General features: G+C 44.8%; 1 protein-coding gene across 2 annotated transcripts in view; it reads right to left on the minus strand.

Annotated features, from left to right (window-relative positions):
- SIL1 (SIL1 nucleotide exchange factor) overlaps positions 1-21,114 on the minus strand; it is a 308,254-nt gene that overhangs the window by 284,856 nt on the left and 2,284 nt on the right. The gene's annotated exons all lie outside the window — the stretch shown is intronic.

Below are 21,114 nucleotides of genomic sequence, written 5' to 3' on the forward strand. Positions count from 1 at the left end.
AGGGAGGGTGGGAGGGAGGGAGACGCAAGAGGGAAGAGATATGGGAACATATGTATATGTATAACTGATTCACTTTGTTATAAAGCAGAAACTAACACACCATTGTAAAGCAATTATACTCCAATAAAGATGTTAAAAAAAAAAAAAAAAAAAAAAAAGAACTACCAGGGCTTCCCTGGTGGCGCAGTGGTTAAGAATCTGCCTGCCAATGCAGGGGACACGGATTTGAGCCCTGGTCTGGGAAGATCCCACATGCCGCAGAGCAACTAAGCCCATGCGCCACAACTACTGAGCCTGCGCTCTAGAGCCTGCAAGCCACAACTACTGAAGCCTGTGCATCTAGAGCCTGTGCTCCGCAACAAGAGAAGCCACCACAATGAGAAACCCTTGCACTCCAACGAAGAGTAGCCCCCGCTCGCCACAACTAGAGAAAAGCCCGCGCACAGCAAAGAAGACCCAACACAGCCAAAAAATTAATTGATTAATTAATTAATTAAATCTATTTAAAAAAAAAAAAGAATAGAGCTACCCTATGAGCCAGCAATCCCACTCCTGGGCATATATCCAGAGAAAACCATGATTTGAAAGGATGAATGCACCTGAATGTTCATTGCAGTGCTGTTCACAATAGCCAAGACATGGAAGCAACCTAAATGTCCATTGACAGATGAATGGATAAAGGTGTGGTACATATATACAATGGAATATTACTCAGCCATTAAAAAGAGTGAAATAATGCCATTTGCAGTAACATGGATGGACCTGGAGATTATCATACTAAGAAAATAAGTCAGACAAAGAAAGACAAATATCATATGATATCTCTTATATGCAGAATTTTTAAAAAATCATAGGGACTTCCCTGGCAGTTCAGCAGTTAAGACTTTGTCTTCCAATGCAGGGGGTGTGAGTTCAGTCTCTGGTTGGGGAGCTAAGATCCCACATGCCTCCTGGCCAAAAAAACCAAAACATAAAACAGAAGCAATACTGTAACAAATTCAATAAAGACTTTAAAATGGTCCACATTAAAAACATGATATAAGTTTTTATTTCCATTACTCTAGGAGGTGGGTCAAAAAAGTTCTTGCTGTGGTTTATGTCAAAAAGTGTTTTTCCTATGTTTTCCTCTAAGAGTTTTATAGTGTCTGGTCTTAATTTAGGTCTTTAATCCGTTTGGAATTTATTTTTGTGTATGGTGTTAGGTAGTGTTCTAATTTCATTCTTTTACATGTAGCTGTCCAAAACAATAAACAAATGGGACCTAATTAAACTTAAAAGCTTTTGCACAGCAAAGGAAACCATAAACAAGATGAAAAGACAACCCTCAGAAAGGGAGAAAATATTTGCAAATGAAACAGTGGACAGAGGATTAATCTCCAAAATATACAAACAAACAGCTCAATATCAAAAAAACAATTCAATTACAGATGGCCAAGAGGCACATGAAAAGATGCTCAACATCACTAATTATTAGAGAAATGCAAATCAAAACTACCATGAGGTATCACCTCACACTGGTCAGAATGGCCATTATTTAAAAATCTAGAAACAATAAATGATGGAAAGGGTGTGGTGAAAAGGGAACCCTCTTGCACTGTTGCTGGGAATGTAAATTGATACAACCACTATGGAGAACAGTATGGAGGTTCCTTAAAAAACTAAAAATAGACCTACCATATGACCCAGCAGTCCCACTACTGGGCATATACCCTAAGAAAACCATAATTCAAAAAAAGACATGTAGCACAATGTTCATTGCAGCACTATTTACAATAGCCAGGACATGGAAGCAACCTAAGTGTCTACTGGCAGATGAATGTATAAAGAAGATGTGGCACATATATACAATGGAATATTACTCAGCCATAAAAAGAAACGAAATTGAGTTATTTGTAGTGAGGTGGATGCACGTAGAGTTTGTCATACAGAGTGAAGTAAGTCAGAAAGAGAAAAATACCATATGCTAACACATATATATGGAATCTAAAAAAAAAAGGAACTGATGAACCTAGTGGCAGGGCAGGAATAAAGACATGGACATAGAGAATGGACTTGAGGACATGGAGGGGAAAGGGAGGAGAGGGGGAAGCTGGGGCAAAGTGAGAGTAGCATCGACATATATACACTACAGAATGTAAAACAGTTAGCTAGTGGGAAGCAGCAGCATAGCACAGGGAGATCAGCTCGGTGCTTTGCAGTGACCTAGAGAGGTGGGATAGGGAAGGTGGGAGGGAGTCTCAAGAGGGAGGGGATATGGGGATATATGTATGCATATGGCTGATTCACTTTGTTGTACAACAGAAACTAACAAAGTATTGTGAAGCAACTATACTCCAATAAAACTCTATTTTAAAAAATGATACAAATGAATTTATTTACAAAACAGAAACACTCGCAGAGAACAGATTTATGGTTACCAGGGGGAAGGGCAAGGGTAGAGATAGATTGGGAGTTTGGGATTGACATGTACACACTACTATATTTAAAATAGATAACCAACAAGGACAGCACAGGGAACTCAGATCAATATTCTGTAATAACCTAAATGGGAAAAGAATTTGAAAAAGAATGGATACTTGTATGGGTATAACTGGATCAGTTTGCTGTACACCTGTAACTAACACATCATTGTTAATCAACTACACTTCAATATATAATAAAAATATTTTTTAATGTTTTAATAAAATAAATAAATAAAAAAGTGAAGGAGACTTTAAGATTTGGCCAGGTGGAAAAGTGATGAGTGGTCCCTTGTCCCCTCCCGCATTGTGGATGCCCAAAAGGATGTGAAGCACACCCTCCCACACCCCACCCAACCCCCTGTAGAGAAGGAAAACTGGATAGAGCCAAACTAACACAGGCAGAGACAGAAGTCAAAAGGGCAATTGTGGATTGACTATTTGTGGCCAGGATGGGCAGTGAAGCTGGCACATGAGATGGAAGGTGGCGCCTGCCTCCCTGGACTTGCAAGAGGTAAGCTGAGCCTTGAGAGCTCCTCCTCTCTCCCCTTCTTCCCAGTTCCTCTCGGCCACTAAGCCTCTGGATCTCCTTCTCCCTCCCACCAGCCCTCTTTTGGGGAACAGCCCGCTGCTCTGTGGGCAGAGCGTGATGCCTCCATCACTCCTCCCTCTAGTGACTCATCCTCAAGACTGGGGGTGGCAGGAAGTGTCAGGGCCCTAGAGTTGCAGCCCCATCCGGATTCTGGCAGCTTAGAGACATCCTATCTTCTTCCCTCCTCCCCCGACCCCCGCCACCTCCTCTACTTCCAGCTCTGACTCTTGACATTTCTATGTAAGAGACATCCACCTCCCTGAAAACTCTTGTTGCCTTTCCATTGCCTTCTCCGGTCCCTCAGCTCTGGCCCCCAGGGGTTGCTGGGGTGAAACAGCTTGATCTCTAGGGCAGCAGGCACAACCCAGATTTAGGGGTCCTTTCTTGGGGAAGGTGGCCAAGTAAGAGCTACATCCCCACAGCCAGGCCTTTGAGGGGTATTGCCCATGATGTAGAAAACATTCTGAGCAACACTTAAAACAACAACAAAATTATTTTACTACCTACTAAGAACTTCATAAGTTTTCTCATTTATTCCTCACAACAACCCTGTGAGGCAGATACTATTATCACTGTCATTTTGCAAGTGAGAAGAGTGAGGGGAATTAATTTGGAAAGTAGAAGACTGGGACTCAAATCCAGGACTCTTTACCACCAGGCTTTTCTGCCTGTTTGGGAACAGAGGGCAGTGTAGTTCTCCTTGAGCACAGCCTCTGAGTAATGTAGGGCAGCACATGCAATCCTGAGGCCCTTGGTACAGCTGCCCTGAAGTCTGACTGGGGCTAAGGGCTTTGACCCTAGCCTCCCTTCCTATTCTCATTGCCTCTGTGGACCTGCCCCACTCTCCACTCCTGAGGGGTGGGAATGTGGAGGGCTACTCCTAGGATTCTCATCCCCCTCAGGAGCTTATCTTCCTATTAAACTTCTCGGACAAACAAACATCAACGTGCTTCTTGAGTGCCCAAGGGCTACTTAGAAAGAGACAAAAGAAGGAGCATTGCTTATAGGTGCAGGCCAACAGAAGGAGGTGACAGACACCCAAGCATGGGGTTAGCCCAGGCTTGCAGACAGAGCAGACACCTGTCACATCAAAGAGGCACAGAGATGGCCCACGTGACAATAGAAATAATAATACCCTTGAATTATGTAGCACTTTATAATTCCTCAGACACTTTACAAACATCTGATTCTCCCGATGACCTCCAGGGAGCCAAGGAGGCAGAAAGCATTTTTTATAAGCTGTCGCCACCTGTCAAGTTTTCCCCCCAGAGGAGGAAAGGCAGGAGGCAGGCAAGGCAGTGAGTGAGTTAACCAAATCCAAGCCCCAGTGGGTAATTGATAGTTTTAATGGTGACTTTATCCTCAGACTCCTCAGATATCATATTTCCACTGGATTACCACATTTACATAACAGTGCGGGGTGAGAGACCCTGATAAATCTTCTCTGCATGGGGATGAATACAGTGGAAATGTACTCTGTTAACATCCATTTGTTTTACTACACTCCTGCCCTTCAGTTTAGGGAGGAAAGAGCAAGGCTATTGCTTTATGAAGCGAGGGAGGAAAGGAGGGAAAAATGGAAAATGGAGGGAGGAAGATCAGAGATCTGGAAAGAGAGGAGCGAATGAGAGGGTCAGAGATGGAGAGAAAGGGAGAGCTTTGGGCAAGCTGGAAAGAGGAAGCAAGGAAGGAAAGAAGGAAAGCCATCTCAGCAGTCAAGGGTCTAGTGGTGAAAGGGATGGAATGATTCTGCGCCATGTGGCTAGCTGCTGGGGAGCAGCCCACAGTAGTGGGGGTGAAAAAGATTCAGAGGTTTTTTGGGTGGCTCTCACCTTTGTAGCTGGTCAGAGAGGGTGGGAGAGTAAGGAGAGCCACAGGGCACAGGACTCCTTTTAAGTCTACTTAAGGTGTTATCAGAAACCTCTCTGAACCTCTTCCCATCGCATCCCACCACTTTCCATCCCCCTATATCCAGAGAACAGGTGGGCTTCTAGAGGTATCAGGACTGACCTCTAAGAATCCCTGGGCCTGAAGTCTTTCTGATCCAGAGGACTGGATTTCAGTCCCTGCTCTGCCACTAACTTAGCTGGATGATTTTACTCCCCTAAACTCTCAGCTTCGGTTTCTCTATTGGTAAAATGGGAATTTATTTTTCCATCCAACAAGTATTGACTGACTGTACACCAGGCATTTTCTATAGAGCAGAAAACAAGATAGATAATAGCCCTTTCCTTCAGAGAAAGACAATCCAACGAAGGGAACAAAACTTTGTCCGAGAAACACGCCCTGCCCACATTAGGATACGAGAGATGAGAGCTCACTCTGTGCCAGGCACTGTGCTAAGCGCTTTATGTATTAACTCCCATAATCCTCACAGCAACCCAGTGAGAACGGTCCTGTTACTAACCCCATTGCACAGATGACAACACCCTAGTCGGGGCAGCCTCCCCAACACACCCCATCCTGCTACTTCATTTTCTTCACAGAATTCACCACTATCTACAATGAACTTGTTAACTCACTTGTGTGCTTATTGCCTTATTCACATCTATATCCCAAACATCTTGAGCAGTTTCTAACCCAAAGGAGGTTCTCATTAACTGTATGTTGAAGGAATGAAGGAACAAAGGGATGAGGAGCTCCTGGGGAGTGAATGCCACCCTGCCCTCCACGCAGGGTGATGACGAGGGGGATCTGAGGGCAGGTGCTGGAGGTGTTCTATCACTGCAGACATGGAGGGGGCTGTTGTCAGCTGACCCTTCTTTAGTGAGGAAGAAGCGCCTGTTCTTCTCCCTATTCTCAGCTGTCTTCTTTTTTGTAACTTCCCTCAGATGTTCTGCCTCTTCTGGTCCCATGATTAATTCTGCTTCTTCTAATTGTATCCTCCTCAATTTCTTTTTTTTTTTAAATTGAAGAGTGGGATTTTAGTTCGTCCCAAATCTTGGCCATTTTCTACTTTGGAGTGAAGGAACTTTTTTTTTTTTTTTAATTTTTATTTTTGGCTGTGTTGGGTCTTCGTTTCTGTGCGAGGGCTCTCTCCAGCTGTGGCAAGCGGGGGCCACTCTTCATCGCGGTGCGTGGGCCTCTCACTATTGCGGCCTCTCTTGTTGCGGAGCACAGGCTCCAGACGCGCAGGCTCAGTAATTGTGGCTCACGGGCCTAGTTGCTCCGCGGCATGTGGGATCCACCCGGACCAGGGCTCGAACCCGTGTCCCCTGCATCGGCAGGCAGACTCTCAACCACTGCGCCACCAGGGAAGACCCCCTCCTCAATTTCTTTGTCTCACTCTCATTCTTGTTCTTTTTGCTTCCCTGCTTCTTTGTTTCTCTTTGAGAGAAAGCTCATCCAAAGAATTGCAATTGGTGATTTCAGAGGCCAAGTGGAAGTGCCCTGCAGAGGGCACTTTTCTCCATCTGTAAAATGGGCAGACACTTTTAAAAAAAGAAAAAGGGCAGTTTTTTTGCAGTTTTTTGAACCAGTGCTGGTGGGTCTGTGGGAGAGAGGTCTCAGGACCACAGCACTGACCTTCCCACATCCTCATCCAGAGAAGCCTCACCAAAGCCTTAACCACAGGAGTCCCATAACCAACAGATAGCTACTTCCTCTCCCACTATGTGTGTTATTTACATGTTACTTGCAGTAAATACCAATCAGAGGATAATAAGCCTGGTTTTCCCTCTCTCTTTGGGTTTTGAAAACTCCTCAGTCCATTGCATAGCAGCTTCTGCCGAGGCTGTAACCAGCAAGTCCGTGGGTTAAGTGTAGAGAACCATGTCACCACATGGTTGGCCGTATTGTTACCAAAAGTGGGATCTGGCTGCTCACAGCTCTAAAGCCAATAAAGAGGCAAGGGTGGTGGAAAGGAAAGTTTGCTTTATTTCAGAGGCTGCCAACTGGGGGGGGGGGGGGGGGGGGGGGGGGGGGCAGACTCCTGTTGTCCAAAGGCCAACCCCCCCACCACTGACAATCAGGGGGCAAGAGCTTTTATAGGCAGAGGGAGGGGGCTACGTGCAGAAACAGTACAGTCAGCCCTGACAGTCATCTTGAAATTGGTCATGCAGTGGTCTGATCAGTGTCACCTTGATTGTTTTAAGTACAGTTAGTTTTCAGTTCCAGAGTCCATTTGTCCCCATTTCTTTGAGGGAAAGTTCTCGGAATTTTGGCAACTTATGTCATGGCTACAGTCTGGTCATGATGGAGTTAACTTCTTCCACCTGGTGGGGGTTTCAGTATCTGCAAGACAGCTCCCAGGGTATGGCTCAGAATATTATCCATAGCCCTTGAAGAGGAACTAAAGGTCCTTGACTTTGTTTAATGACTAAGCTATGATTATTTGGTCTTATTTGACTGTTTTCCTTTGCTTCAGCATTTTCTCACTTCTCTGATTAAACGTATTCTTTGGCTAAAGTTTTTCTACAGACAAAAGGCAGGCAGAAGACATGGGTGGGGGAAGGACCATAGGGTCCTACTCCATTTCAGTATATCAGAGTGGTTGGGAATGTGGGCCTGAAGATTCAGACAGCCCTGAGTTTGAAGCCTGGCTTCTAAGTGAGTAGACTATAGATGGCAAGGGCAGAAGTTGTGTGTCAGATGAATCCTTTTGTACTTTCCCCAAATCAGGCATTCCTCACAGGACCACCAGAGCCCCCCCTGTGTCAAGTCATTTTGGCCAGTCGAATTGGGATTATCTCTGCAGAAATGTCCAACCCACAGGATTCTGAGCTCCTCAAAAACTCAGTTTTTTTTTTCTTTGTATCCCTAGAGCCATAAAAGTAGCAGGTTGTCCAGACCCAAAGATACTCATTTACTCCCTCTAGACACTGCTGTTCCTCGAGACTTTGTTATACTTAGCACCTACTGTGTGCCAAGCACCCAAAATACGTTATCTTATTTAATCCTCATAATAGCCCTTGAGTTAGGGATTAAATGAGACAATAAGCATTATCTCTCAATTGGACTATGGAAGAGCCTCCTTCTAGAAGAACACTGAGTTCTTCCTCATTTGATACCCATAGTCTATTCACACAGCAGCCACAGATCCTTTTAAAATCATGTCACTCCTCTGCTCAAAACCCTTCAATGGCTCCCCATTTCACTCTGCATAAAGTCCAAAATCCTTACTACAGGATTCTGTAGTTCTGTAGTTCTACAGGGCCCTATATTACCTCCCTAACCCCAGGCCACAAATTTTATGACCTCATGCCCTACCATTCTCCCCCTTGCTCTCTCTGGTAAGCCACACTGGCTTCCTGACAGTCCTCAAACATTGCTGCACACACTCCTGCCTCAGGCCCTTTGCACTGGCTATCCCTTGTGCCTACAAAGCTTTATCCTGAATATGTCCATGGCTTTCTCCCTTGTTTATTTCAAGTCTTTACTCAAGTGTCACTTTATCATGGAAACCTTCCCTGACTCCCCTGTAGTAATTTTAAAATATGCCTACAAATTATCCGATACTATTCCCTTCAAGAAGTAGAACTCAATTCTCCTCACCTTGAACGTTGGTCCAACTTAGTGACTGCTTTCTAAAGAATAGAATATGGCATAACAGTGTGTGACTGCTAAGACAAAGTCACAAAAGGCATTATGATTACCCTAGTCTGATCAGGAGAAAACACCAGACAAGCCCAAATTGAGGGACATTCCACAAAACACTTCATCAGTACTTTTCAAAATTCTCAAGGTCATGAAAAACAAAGAAAGACTGAGAAACTGTCACTGATCAAAGGAGACTAAGGGAACATGATGACTAAACGCAACGTGTCATCCTGGATTGGATCCTAGAACAGAAAAAGGACATTGATGGAAAAACTGGTGAAATCTGAATAAAGTCTATAGTTTAGTTAATAGTAGTGTACCAATGTTAATTTCTTAGTTTTGACAAATGCACCATGGTTATGTAAGATATTAATGTTAGAGGAAGCTGGGTACAGTGTATATAGGAACTCTCTGTACTATCCTTGCAACTTTTCTGTAAATCTAAAATTATTGCAGAATAAAAAGTGGCTTCCTCATTGCTCTCTTTCTTGGATCACACACTGCCATGCCATGGGGATACTCAGATAGTGAGGACCACGTGGTGAGCAACTGAGGCCTCCAGCCAAAGCCCTGTGAGCCAACCATCTTGGAAGATCCTTCAGCCCTAGTCAAGGCTTCAGACACTGCGGTTTTGACTGACACCTTGACTGCACCTTCAAAAGAGACCCTGAGCCAGAAACACCCAGCTAAGCCACTCCTGACCCTCAGAAACCATGAAAGATAATACATGTTTGTTGTTGTTTTAAAGCTCTAAGTTTTAGAGCAATTCATTATGCAACAATAGATAACTAATATATGCCCCTATCTAAAATAGTCTCCTTATGGTCACATTCGACCCCCTTTCTGGCCTTAATTTTCTTTATAGCACTTACCACCTGACACAGAACAAGTTTGTCTATTTAACTTGGTCTCTACACCAGAATGTGAGCTACATGGGTGTGGAAACTTTGTTTTATTGATGTCCCCAGCACCTAGAACTGTGCCTGACACACAGCAAATGTTCAATAAAGGATAGTTGTTGTAGTTATTATTATTGGATAATAGAAGGTTCCCTGTCCTCACCTGGGAAAAAAAAACCCTGCCCCTGGGATTTGGGGTGGAAGATGGGGGGCAATGTGGCACTGGGAAATGTGAGCAGAGATGAGTATGAAATCCTGACTTCTGAGTCCAAGTTCCTCATCCACCGAGATCCCTTAGACAAGCTCTTCCTCTCTCTGGGTCTCTGTTTCCTCACCTATTAAATTCAAAAGAGGACTTCCCTGGTGGTTCAGTAGTTAAGACTCCGCATTTCCACTGCAGGGGGCACGGGTTCAATCCCTGGTTGAGGTACTAACATCCTGCATGCCTCGCGGTGCAGCCAAAAAATATAAAATAAAATTCAAAAGACTGGGATGACCTACAAGTCACCAAGATTTCTTTTAGCTCTAATAGCCAATGATTCTAAGGGCGGGCTGGGAGAAAGAGGCACAAGAGTTCAGTTCTGGAGATGGAGGAAAGGAGAGGGATGAAGAATATGTTTATCTTCCACAGGGACCAGGCAGAACCTGCCTCCCTTTGAGCTGTGCCAGCTGCCTGAAAACCTTTTTGCATTTGATCATCTACTCCTTTGCCCTGAGGCCCTGCTGCCCCTCTTCCCTCCTCTGCAAATCCTTCCCAGGGGCTGGGTTACCTACCTGTGTCTCCAGGCTCCCATTGCCCTTTGCATAAGCCTTCATAAGGCACTTTCCACAGAGTATAGTAATGGGACCTTTGTGTCCTGGAACCTTATCTCCTAACAGAAACAAGTAAGTCCTGGGGAACACTCCCAGGCTTGCAATTCCCTCCCAGGGAACACGGACCCTAAAGGGAGAAAGGAAAGAGAAAATGGGGGAGGGGCTGGAAGACCAGGTATGTGCTGGGACTCCCCTAAACCCTTCCCCTTCCCTCTTCTCCAGTCTTAGCCTCACTACCAAGAGAAGCATGCCTACCAGCCTACCTGCCCCTCACCTAAGTACTCTGTCAAATGCCACTTATTTGGGCCATATTATCTTTCCCTGCTCCTCCCTCCCTTAGTCCCCCATGCCCCTCCCACAACAGACTTACCCTAGTTCCCCTCCTAACATGTGCTCCAGGTCTCTGAAAGCTTCCTGGTATATTGGTATGAAGTCATTTTCTCTCCAGAAGAATAGCTCGTGTAAACACCTGAAGAACCTGGTATGTTCTGGGAATCAGAGGTAGTAGCGTGTGTTATGTTTAGTCTGTTAAATGAGGTTGGGAGTAATGGAGATGAGGCAGGACAGGTAGGCAGGAACCAGCATTGGTGGAGGATTTTGTCTCATAGACCATGGAAGCCGATGAAGAATCTGCACAGGTTGGAACTCACTTCCCTTCTACTCGGCCCACCTCACTTACATCCCTTCTTATCTCTTTCTATACCCCCTTGGCCCCCCACATCCCATTTGGCTCATATCATAATCTTAATAACACCAAAACTTTATTGAGAACCTTCACTGTGTAAGTTTTCTGTTCACATTACCTCATTTCAACCTTTCAGCACCGATGAGGTAGACGTTATTATTGTCCCCACTTCATAGGTGAGGAAAATGGCTCCTGTAAGTGATTTTTTGCCCAAAGTTGCAAATCAAGGAAGAAGCAGAGCCCAATTTCTTAAGCATTACACTAATTGGTCCATGCTCTCTGGCCTTTTCCAAATCTCTTCATTGGGGGAAAAATTAGAGATGTCCATAGGAGGTTTTGAGGTCTGGAGACAGAACAGGAAAAGAATCCAGAGACTAGATAATGCTGGAAGAGAGAGTTCCAGGCTCTGATGGGGCCTATCTCACCCAGCTTTGGTACCTGGCTGTGCTTGGCAGGCAGTCTTCTTCTATTTTCCCCACTCCTTGTCTTGGTCCACTTGGTTCCTCCAGTTCCCACATCCTCCTTCACCTCCTTGGATACTGTTTGCCCTTGTCCTTCAGCTTCTGGGTAATACATTTGTTCTGAAGATGCCTGGATGGACCAGGACCCTCTGGAAGCCTCCAGATAATTCAGGTATCTGGAGAGGATGGCCATACCTCCCCCCTCTTCCCCCAACTCTAACAAAAGGGTTCTGGCCTCACCCTGGGCTTCCAAGGCTCTTCAGCAAAGGTTAGTTCCTCTCTATCTCATCTCCTACCACCCACCCCATGCCCTCTCACAAGCTAAAAATACATAACCACACAAGCTTCTCAGCACATGACAAGTTCTTGAAATCTTTGCATAGGCATTTTCTCTCTCAGGAATGCCAGCATCCCCTCCACCCCAAGTTTGTTACCAGGAAAACTCCTAATTATCCCCAGTCTTGACTCAAACATGACCTTTATCCCCACTGATATCATCACCATTCAGGCTGTTATTCCTTGCCTGGACTACTCCCTCACTGGTTTCTAGGATGCCACTCTGGCCCTACACTATCCATTTCCCATACTGTACCCAGAGTGATCTTTCTAGAATGTAAACTTAATTGTATCACCTCCTTTCTTAAAACTTTTAAATGGTTTCCCATGCCCTCAAGGTAAAGCCATAATCCTTAACCTGGTGTGGCGGCTCTTTCACCCCACTCCCACCCGCTTCTCTAGATGCGTGTCTTTCAGCTGAGCCTACCACCATACTAGCACTCCAGCCAGATTTCCTGACACTTTTTCTCAGTTCCTTGAAACTTGCCTGTTCTCTCTTGACCCTACACGATGTTCCCTTGGCCTGGAATTCTCTTTTCCTGCTCCTTCCCTAGCTGACTTCCACTAACCCTTCAAGCAGGTCTCGGCCTGAACTCACTTCACCACTGAGCCTTCCAGAACCCCCCAGACTAGGTGAGCTGCCTCTGCTTTCTGCCCCCAGTGTCCATTATTTCCCCTAGGACAGCGTTTATCCTGTTTGTTACTACCCATTTATTTATTCATATCTCCCACACCCAACTGCGGGCCTACTTTATCCCCTGCTATAATCCAGAGTCTAGTACTAATGGCTTCTCCATGAACAACTGTTGAAGTGGTGAGTGAACAAAGCCTTCTCTGTCTTAACAGTGCAGACTCAGACACCCACTGCAGCTTCTACCACCACCATCCACATAGTTACTATTATGGATTACTGCTTCTCTGGGTGTTCCTCTCTCTTTATGGACTGGGATGGCACCTTTCACGTTAGTACTCCAACACCTAATACAGAGCATAGCATTCATCCTTCCATCCATCCTCTCATTATTGTTTTCAAAAAAATATGTATTATCTACTAGATAATGTAATATGTACTAGATAGATAGATAATATGTACTAGATAGATAATAGATAATATGTACTAGACACTATGGATGCAGCAGTGAACAAGATAGACAGTCCCTGCTGTCAAGTTCACATTCTAGTGGCATAAATGGGTAACTAGTGAACAGGAGGTTGAGTGGATCTCAGTCTTATTGGGAAGCCCCTGAGGGCTTTCCTCTCCATAGCTACAAAGCAAGGAGCACAGGCTCTGAGGGAGGAGATATATTCTCTTGGTGATCTCTGGACCTCCCTTTTTACAGGTGTTCTTGGGACCAGTCATCAAGCAGCAGCAGCAGCAGCAGGGAGGAAGGGAATGAGGGAGGGTGGACCGAGTGGAGACGGTCCAAGCCTCTAAAGACGGGCAATGGTGTTGCAGCCCAGTGCCCACAGGCACTCTGCCAGGGCAGTTTGGTAACTGGCTTTCCTTGCTATCCTGGAGCAGAGAAAGAAAGAGATCCACAAAGGGAAAGACATCAATGGACAGAGGTGACAGAGGAAAAAGGAAGGAGAGAAAAAGTGGAACAGAGAGGTGGAGGAGGAGGAGGAGTCAGAAATACAGAGAGAAAGGAGACTGAGGCACAAAAAGAAGGCCTGTGGGACTGAACCCTCCCTGTGTTGCTAGGAGAAAGCTCTGGGGCTTGGCTCCTCATTCAGGTGACTAGGGAGAAAAAAGATTCAATATTGAGTCCTTAGGATTCCTCAGATGCTTTCCAGAGCCCTCTGATCCCTCAAATTGTCTTTGGCCCCATCTGGTCATCCCAGGAGGCTTCTGCCAGGGACCTGTCAGCCCCCCAACCAGGATATACTCCGTGCAGACCCTCACAAGCAAGGGATAGGCGGTGATGGAAAAACACAGTAGCTCTGGGCACAGCAACCTCTGATTTTCATCTTTTTCAGAAAGGATCGTAGAAAAGACCCTATGTTCATCATCTGTTTCCTAACTGGGGGCTCCAAGCTCTACTCTCTGAGATACCAGCCTGACCATATCCCAATCTGCAGGCACAGAGCAGAAACTTCCTGAGCTGGGAGCTGGGGAGGCAGGGGCCCCCACCCCAGGAACTCCCAGATGCCAAGCAGGAGTCTGAGTTCTTAATTGTGCTGCTGCTCTCGCCAGCAGTCTGGGATGCTCGCTCCTGAGGCTGCGATGCCATCTGCTGCTCAACTTAGGAAACTGGCTGACTCCGGCTGCATAGCCAAAGCTGAACCTGGCAGGAGTCGGCAGGAGACCTGCCTGGGTCTCAGGAGGCCATGTCTTTGTCTCTGAACAGACCCAATGCTGGGCCTCAGGGACGGAGCAAATACTCTCTTCCCTGTCATCATTCCTTTTAGACCAGGCAGGAAGCCTTCACAAGAAGATCCACAAGAGTGTGGAGGGGTAGGTGTGTTGTCTCTGCCCTTCATAAAAGTCCAGTGTCATCTCAAGGTTAAGTTGCCCAGAGAGGTCCTAGCTTGCCTTTGAAGTTTTACTGCTTTCCTCAAAGCATTTTTTTTTCTTTGCAGGTTTAACTAAGATTATTCTACGTTGCGTTAACTGGGTGAATGAAATAATGAGCCCAGGCCTAGAGGAAGTGGGGCTTTGAAGAAAGAAACATGCTCCTGCAGAATTGAAATAAGACCTTCAGGCCCACAGTGGGTTTCTGAAGCTCCCGCTCTCCGTGTGTCCCTGTTCAGGCCTCAACCCACATGGGGCTGTGAGCTCCAGTGTTTTGGGAGACACATGCTAATATCTGGCACACATTTGTTGAAGTATTGGTTATTTTGAGGACGTTTTCTTCCTTAAACCAGTTATAGTAGCCAGCCTCCATCTCCTGATATTCATATACTTGTAGTCCCCTCCCACATAGTACCAGGGTTTATCTGTGAGACTAGCACAATATAACAGAAGTAAAGGTATGTAACTTCCAAGATTAGATTATAAAAGATACTGTGGCTCCCCCTTGGTTACTTTCTCTCTGGGGGAAGCCAGTTGCTATGTAGTGAACAGCCCTATGGAGAGGCTCATGTGAGGGAACTTAGGCCTTCTGTCAGCAGCCATGTGAGTGAGCTTGGATGCAGATCCTCCAGCCTCAGGCAAGCCTTCAGAGGACTGAGGCCCTAGTGGACAGCCTGACTGCAGCCTCATGAGTGACCCTGAGCCAGCTCAGCTGAGCTGCTCCCAGTTCCCAACCCCCAGAAGCTATGTGAGATAAGCTTTTGCTGTTTTAAACTCTTAAAGTTTGGGGGTAATTTGTTATGTAGCAACATAATAGACCTGTCATACGGTATTATTAATATTGTATCATGGCATCTCATCTGCATTATATCACTTCATTTCCTTGTAAGAGGTGGCATCTGGACCCCTACCCCTCAATCTCTCTAACCTCATCTCCTACCACCCCACCCTCTCAATAGCTCACCCTCACCCTAGGCTCACTCCTGCCTGAGGCCCTTTGAACTTGCTTTTATCTGCTGGAGCCCCCTCCTAGGCACCCTAAACCTCTGCATGGTCACTCCCTTATCTCCTTCAGGTCTTTATTCAAATGTAGCCTTTTCAGTATAGCCTTCCTTGACCCCCTGCACCCCTTATCTGCAACTCCCACATCTGCCTATCCTTTTCTCTATTTTTATTCTTAGCCCTTATGATTATAAGACATATATATAATACATATATATATATATTATATATATATATATAAAATGTAACATATATAATGGAATATATTTTACATATTTATCTCATAACTTCTATCTCCCCCAGTAGAATGTAAGTTCCGTGAAGGCAAGAATTTGTGTTTTTGTCTATTTTGGTCACTGCTCTGTCCCCAGCACGTGGAATAGTGATAAACACATCATAATAGATGTGCAATACATATTTAGTTGAATGGGAAAAAAATGAATGTCATAATTCACCACTTATAGTATGTATGTCTTTTAGATCCTATATCGTATATCACATGCCGTATTATGATGTCACATATGTATTATATTTAAACACAGTACAAGGCAGTGCAGATAGAGTAGGGCCATAAACAAGAAGACCTAGCTTTGCTTGCCGGTTAGCTATGTTACTATGAGCCAGGCATGCAATCTCTCTGAGCCTCAGTTTTACTCATCTATAAAGTGAGGCTATAATAACTTCCCTGTCCTATCATAGGGTAGTTGTAAAAATCAAATGATGATGAATGTTACAGCATTTTAAAAAAACCTAGCACATGATATGATTGTTTCTGAAATGTGTTCCAAAGACCATCTGTCCCAGGATATGCTCTGTGGAGAAAAAAAAAGATCAAGAGGTTTGGAAAAATGGGTTCCAATATTCTAAGCACCCCCTCCCCCATGGACACTCACGATTCATTAGCGTATGAAAGGCTCTGAAAATCCTGCCTGAAAGGTCTTCCCCCAACGTACCTGACTACACTTGCGGAAACCTTGCTCTCTAAATATACAGAGCAGCGTCTTTGTTAGCAGCATAATACTGTTACTTTAGAAGAAGGAATTCTAAAGTTTTTGGAACCGAAATCCCAGTGGGGTAGGCGACGAGATCCCATAGCTGATATAGATTGGGAGGAGAGGGTAGTGGAGAAAATGAAATGGAGGCGGCACGAGAGAGGAGGGAAGGAAAGCGAGAATAAGGAAAAGAAGGAAGAAGAAAGAAAAATGGTGGTAAAGGAGGAGAGGACAACTAAAATAATGCCCTTTGAAAAGAACTCAGCAGAACAAAGGCAACTTGAAATTTCCTGTGGGCGGGGGCGGGGGAGTGAATCCAGGAACCCTGGTGTCGCCTGCTGAGCCGGGCTTATCCCTTTGAGTGCTGCCTCTGCCAATTTCCGCAGTTGGACCTCAGGCTTCCTTTTCAGCTTCAAAGAACGTCTGATTGAAGAGATCTCTTCTTTATCAGGGGGGAGGAATCAGGTAAACCAAATCAGCAGCTTCTCAATTTAGTGTACTTATTAAGTGCCTGAAATGGCAGCTGCCATTTTTCCTTTCCTTGTGAGCAATAAGCCTTCTTGGCAGCATCCATCTCCCCAGAGGACGCCTGGCTTGGAAAAGGAAGAACAGCAATTCCTCCTGAAAAGATTCCCTAGGCTAAATGGGACATGAAGAGGTTGGCAGGTTTACCTCCAGGTCGACCTTCCCTAGCCCAGTCTAAACAGGTACTCTTAGAAAAAAAAGATTCTGTAGCTCTCGGAGGCATCCACTCATATTTCCAGCCCTCATGGTGAGGAAGTCCTTTGTTATACCTTATTTCAGTCTTTTTATATAATTTCATTTTTTTACTGCCTTTTCTTTACCCCAGAATAAGGGAGTAATCTGTCATAAATTGCATGTATAGTGCAATTTGTAGTAACCAATTTCTCTGGGCATATGATTGGTTAATACCAACTGAAGAACCTCATTTCCCATCAAATGAGAGGCTGGATTTTTTTTTTTTTTTTTTGTAATTGTGAGATTCAAAGGTGGGATAAGGAGGTAATGGGAACGGAAGCAACATATGTTGGGCACCTGCCCCATCCCTTATATGTGCTATCTCGTTTAATCATCACAACAACCTAAAATGTAGTGATTACAATTCCCATTTTATAGGTGAGGAAACTGAGGTTCAGCGGTCAAACCACTAATATTTAAGTGGTGGAGTCAGAATCAGATCCACATCTGACTGTCAAATCCATGTTCTCTCTACCCCAGGGGCTTGTACATAACACAGAAACCTGGGTCTTTGATATCCTTGCATTCCTTCTGATATATTTAGTTTCTTCTTTAACCCCACAAACATGCTGGGATTTTGGCTGTTTTCACATGCACATTTACTGCAGGTTAAACTTAGCATCAGAAAGGTGCCAGTAACTCCCTCAAGGCTTTCCTGTGACCAAAACCGAACTCAATCTACCTGATGTCCACCTGCCTCATCAGACTGTAATCTCCATAATGGTAAGGACCATGTCTGTCTTATTCACCACTGTATTCTCCTAGTGCCCAGCACAGGACCTGCTAGATATTCAATATTTGTTGAATGAATGAAAAAATGAATGACAAAGGCAGACAAAAGACTCCATAAAGCAAGAGAAGAGAACCTAAGATGAAGATTAAAAAGGCCAACATTTATTTTAAAGAAGAAGCAAAGAAGAAGAGAGATAGCCAGGAAGAGAATGAGAGACAGCAAGATAAGAAAATTCAGCACAAACAAGCAAGATAAAAATAGCCTCTTGCCACTGTCCTTTTAAAATTACTTTCTATATTTGAGCCCAAGTGACAAGTGAAATCTCCTCTGTAATTTCCCATGTGTTCAGCTTAATGAATTTCCGGCACATGGTTTCAGTACTGGAGGGCCAATTTGGACACTGTGGGGGTGGGGGTGGTATGGAAATAGACTAACTAATTGAGTCTAGAAACCAAATGAAGGGGTGATTGGAAGCATGTGAGGAGGGAGCCAAGTCTTGGAACTTGCTCAACATCAAGAAGGACTGGGAATCAGTCTTGCTCTAGCTGATGTCACCATGATGTTTCCCTACATGCCATAGAGGGAGCCCAGAATCCCAGGATGCTTTGCAACTATTCTTTGTATCACATTGCCTATCTTCTATTTACTTATTTATTTACGCTGCGTTGGGTCTTTGTTGCTGCGGGCAGGCTTTCTCTAGTTGTAGCGAGCGGGGGCTACTCTTCGTTGTGGTGCATGGGCTTCTCATTGCAGTGGCTTCCCTTGTTGCAGAGCATGGGCTCTAGGCATGCAGGCTTCAGTAGTTGTGGCACATGGGCTCAGTAGTTGTGGCTCGCGGGCTCTAGAGCGCAGGCTTCAGTTGTTGTGGCACACGGGCTTAGCTGCCCCATGGCATGTGGGATCTTCCCAGACCAGGGTTCGAACCCATGTCCCCTGCATTGGCAGGTGGATTCTTAACCACGCACCACCAGGGAAGTCCCCACATTGCCTATCTTCTAAAGAGCTTTATCTGTTTATATAGAGGGTAGCCTATTAGTAACTTAATTTCAACCATTGGAAAAATAAAGAGACTAGCTCTTTCCATATACCTTCTACACAGTAGGTACACCGTCATAAATCTTAAACCAAAACATTATGAGAGAGTCAAGTTAGGGAGGGGAAGTATGAGAATGCACAGTCTACCCCTCTGCATCTGTTTGTGCTGGCCACCCAAATGCATTAATTTTCTCTGTATACTGAGGAAGGAACTCTGAAAGGCCACAAGTCCCAAAATAAAAAGTCCTTTCTAGACCTTAAAATTGACAATGACCATGAGGCCCACAATTTTAATCAGAATTGCAGATCTTTTAGGTCCCCAGGTATGCTTCTTATTGTTGTTTTAACACCTTTATTGAGATATAATTCACACACCATACAATTCACCCATTTAAAGTACACGATTCAACGGTTTTTATTATACTCACAGATATGTGCAACCATCACCACAATTTTAGAACTTTTTCATCCCCTCAAAAAGAAACCCCATGGGATGCTGGGCCCCACGCCTTTACGCAAACACAGCAGCTCCTCCCCCTGCATCTCTGCCTCACCGGCCTTGGGGGGATGGTTCCATCACGGCGTCAATGCAGAAATGACTACAGAAAGAACTGTTGGCTTTGCAAAATGACCCACCTCCTGCAATGACTTTAAATGAAAAGAGTGTTCAAAATTCAGTTACACAATGGATTGTAGACATAGAAGGTGCGCCAGGTACCTTATATGAACGGGAAAAATTTCAACTTCTATTTAAGTTTAGTAGTCGATATCCTTTTGACTCTCCTCAGTTATAATTAATTCCCCATGGGACTTCTCTGGTGGTCCAGTGGTTAAGAATCCACCTTCTAATGCAGGGGACGCAGGTTTGATCCCTGGTCCGGGAACTAAGATCCCGCATGCCAGGGGCAACTAAGCCTGTGCGCTCTAGAGCCCGTACACCACAACTAGAGAGAAGCCCGCGTGCCGCAACAAAGATCCCGCATGCCGCAACTAAGACACAATGCAGCCAAATAAATAAATAAATATTTGAAAAAAAAAGAAACCCCATAACCTTTAGCCATCTCACCACCCCCCCTCAACCTAAGCAACCCCTAATTTACTTCCTGTCTTTATAGATTTTCCTGTCCTAGACTTTCATATGAATGGAATTAAGCACTGTGTGGTCTGGCTTCTTTAATTTAACACAATGTTTTCAAGGTTCATTTAGGTTGTAGCATGAATCAGTACTTCATTTCTTTTTATGGCCAAATAATATTCCACTGTATAGATATACCACATTTTGTTTATCCATTTGTCAGTTAAAGGACATTTGGGTTGTTACAAATTTTTGGCTCTAATGAATAGTGCTACTACGAACATGTGTGTACAAGTTTTTATGTAGACATACATTTTCATTTTCTTGGGTATATACCTAGGAGTGGAATTGTTGAGCCATAAAGTAACTCTATGTTTAATAATATGAAGAACTGCCAGACTGTTTTCCAAAGCAGTTGCACCATTTTACATTCCCACCAGCAGTGTATGAGGGTTCCAATTTCTCTATATCCTTGACAATCTAACTATGCGTTTGAGAAGTAAGGACTTCCCTGGTGGTCCGGTGGCTGAGACTCTGCGCTCCCAATGCAGGCGGCCCAGGTTCGATCCCTGGTCAGGGAAGTAGTTCCCACATGCCGCAACTAAGAGTTCACATGCTGCAACTAAAGATCCCACACGCCACAATGAAGATCCCGTGTGCCGCAACTAAGACCCAGCGCAGCCAAATAAATAAATAAATAAAATTTAAAAAAAAGAAATAAGGACTACTGCAGGGCCCCACTCTAACTTTGCTAGCTCTTACAGAGCAGCAGCAAGGAGTACAGGGATGCAGGAGAGATCCCTCTTCTACTCTAAGCCTTTAAGATCAGCCAGAGGGAATACTGCCATCTCTAGTACTCTTCCTGACTCCCCAGGCTAGGTTAGCTGCCCCTGACATATGCCCAAGGATACCTATACTACTTATCTTTCTTCCCCACTAGACTGTAAGCTCTAGGCAGGCAAGAATCTCTATTCCTCTGACTTTATTTTTTAATTTAATTTTATTTTTTATAAATTTATTTATTTTGGCTGCATTGGGTCTTCGTTGCTGTGTGTGGGCTTTCTCTAGTTGCGGCGAGCGGGGGCTACTCTTCGTTGTGGTGTGCGAGCTTCTCACTGCAGTGCCTTCTTTTGTTGCAGAGTACAGGCTCTAGGCGCGTGGGCGTCTGTAGTTGTGGCTCGCGGGCTCTAGAGCACAGGCTCTGTAGTTGTGGCGCACGGGCT

The sequence above is a fragment of the Balaenoptera musculus genome, chromosome 3, assembly GCF_009873245.2.
Source record: "Balaenoptera musculus isolate JJ_BM4_2016_0621 chromosome 3, mBalMus1.pri.v3, whole genome shotgun sequence".
NCBI classification, from domain to species: Eukaryota; Metazoa; Chordata; class Mammalia; order Artiodactyla; family Balaenopteridae; genus Balaenoptera; species Balaenoptera musculus.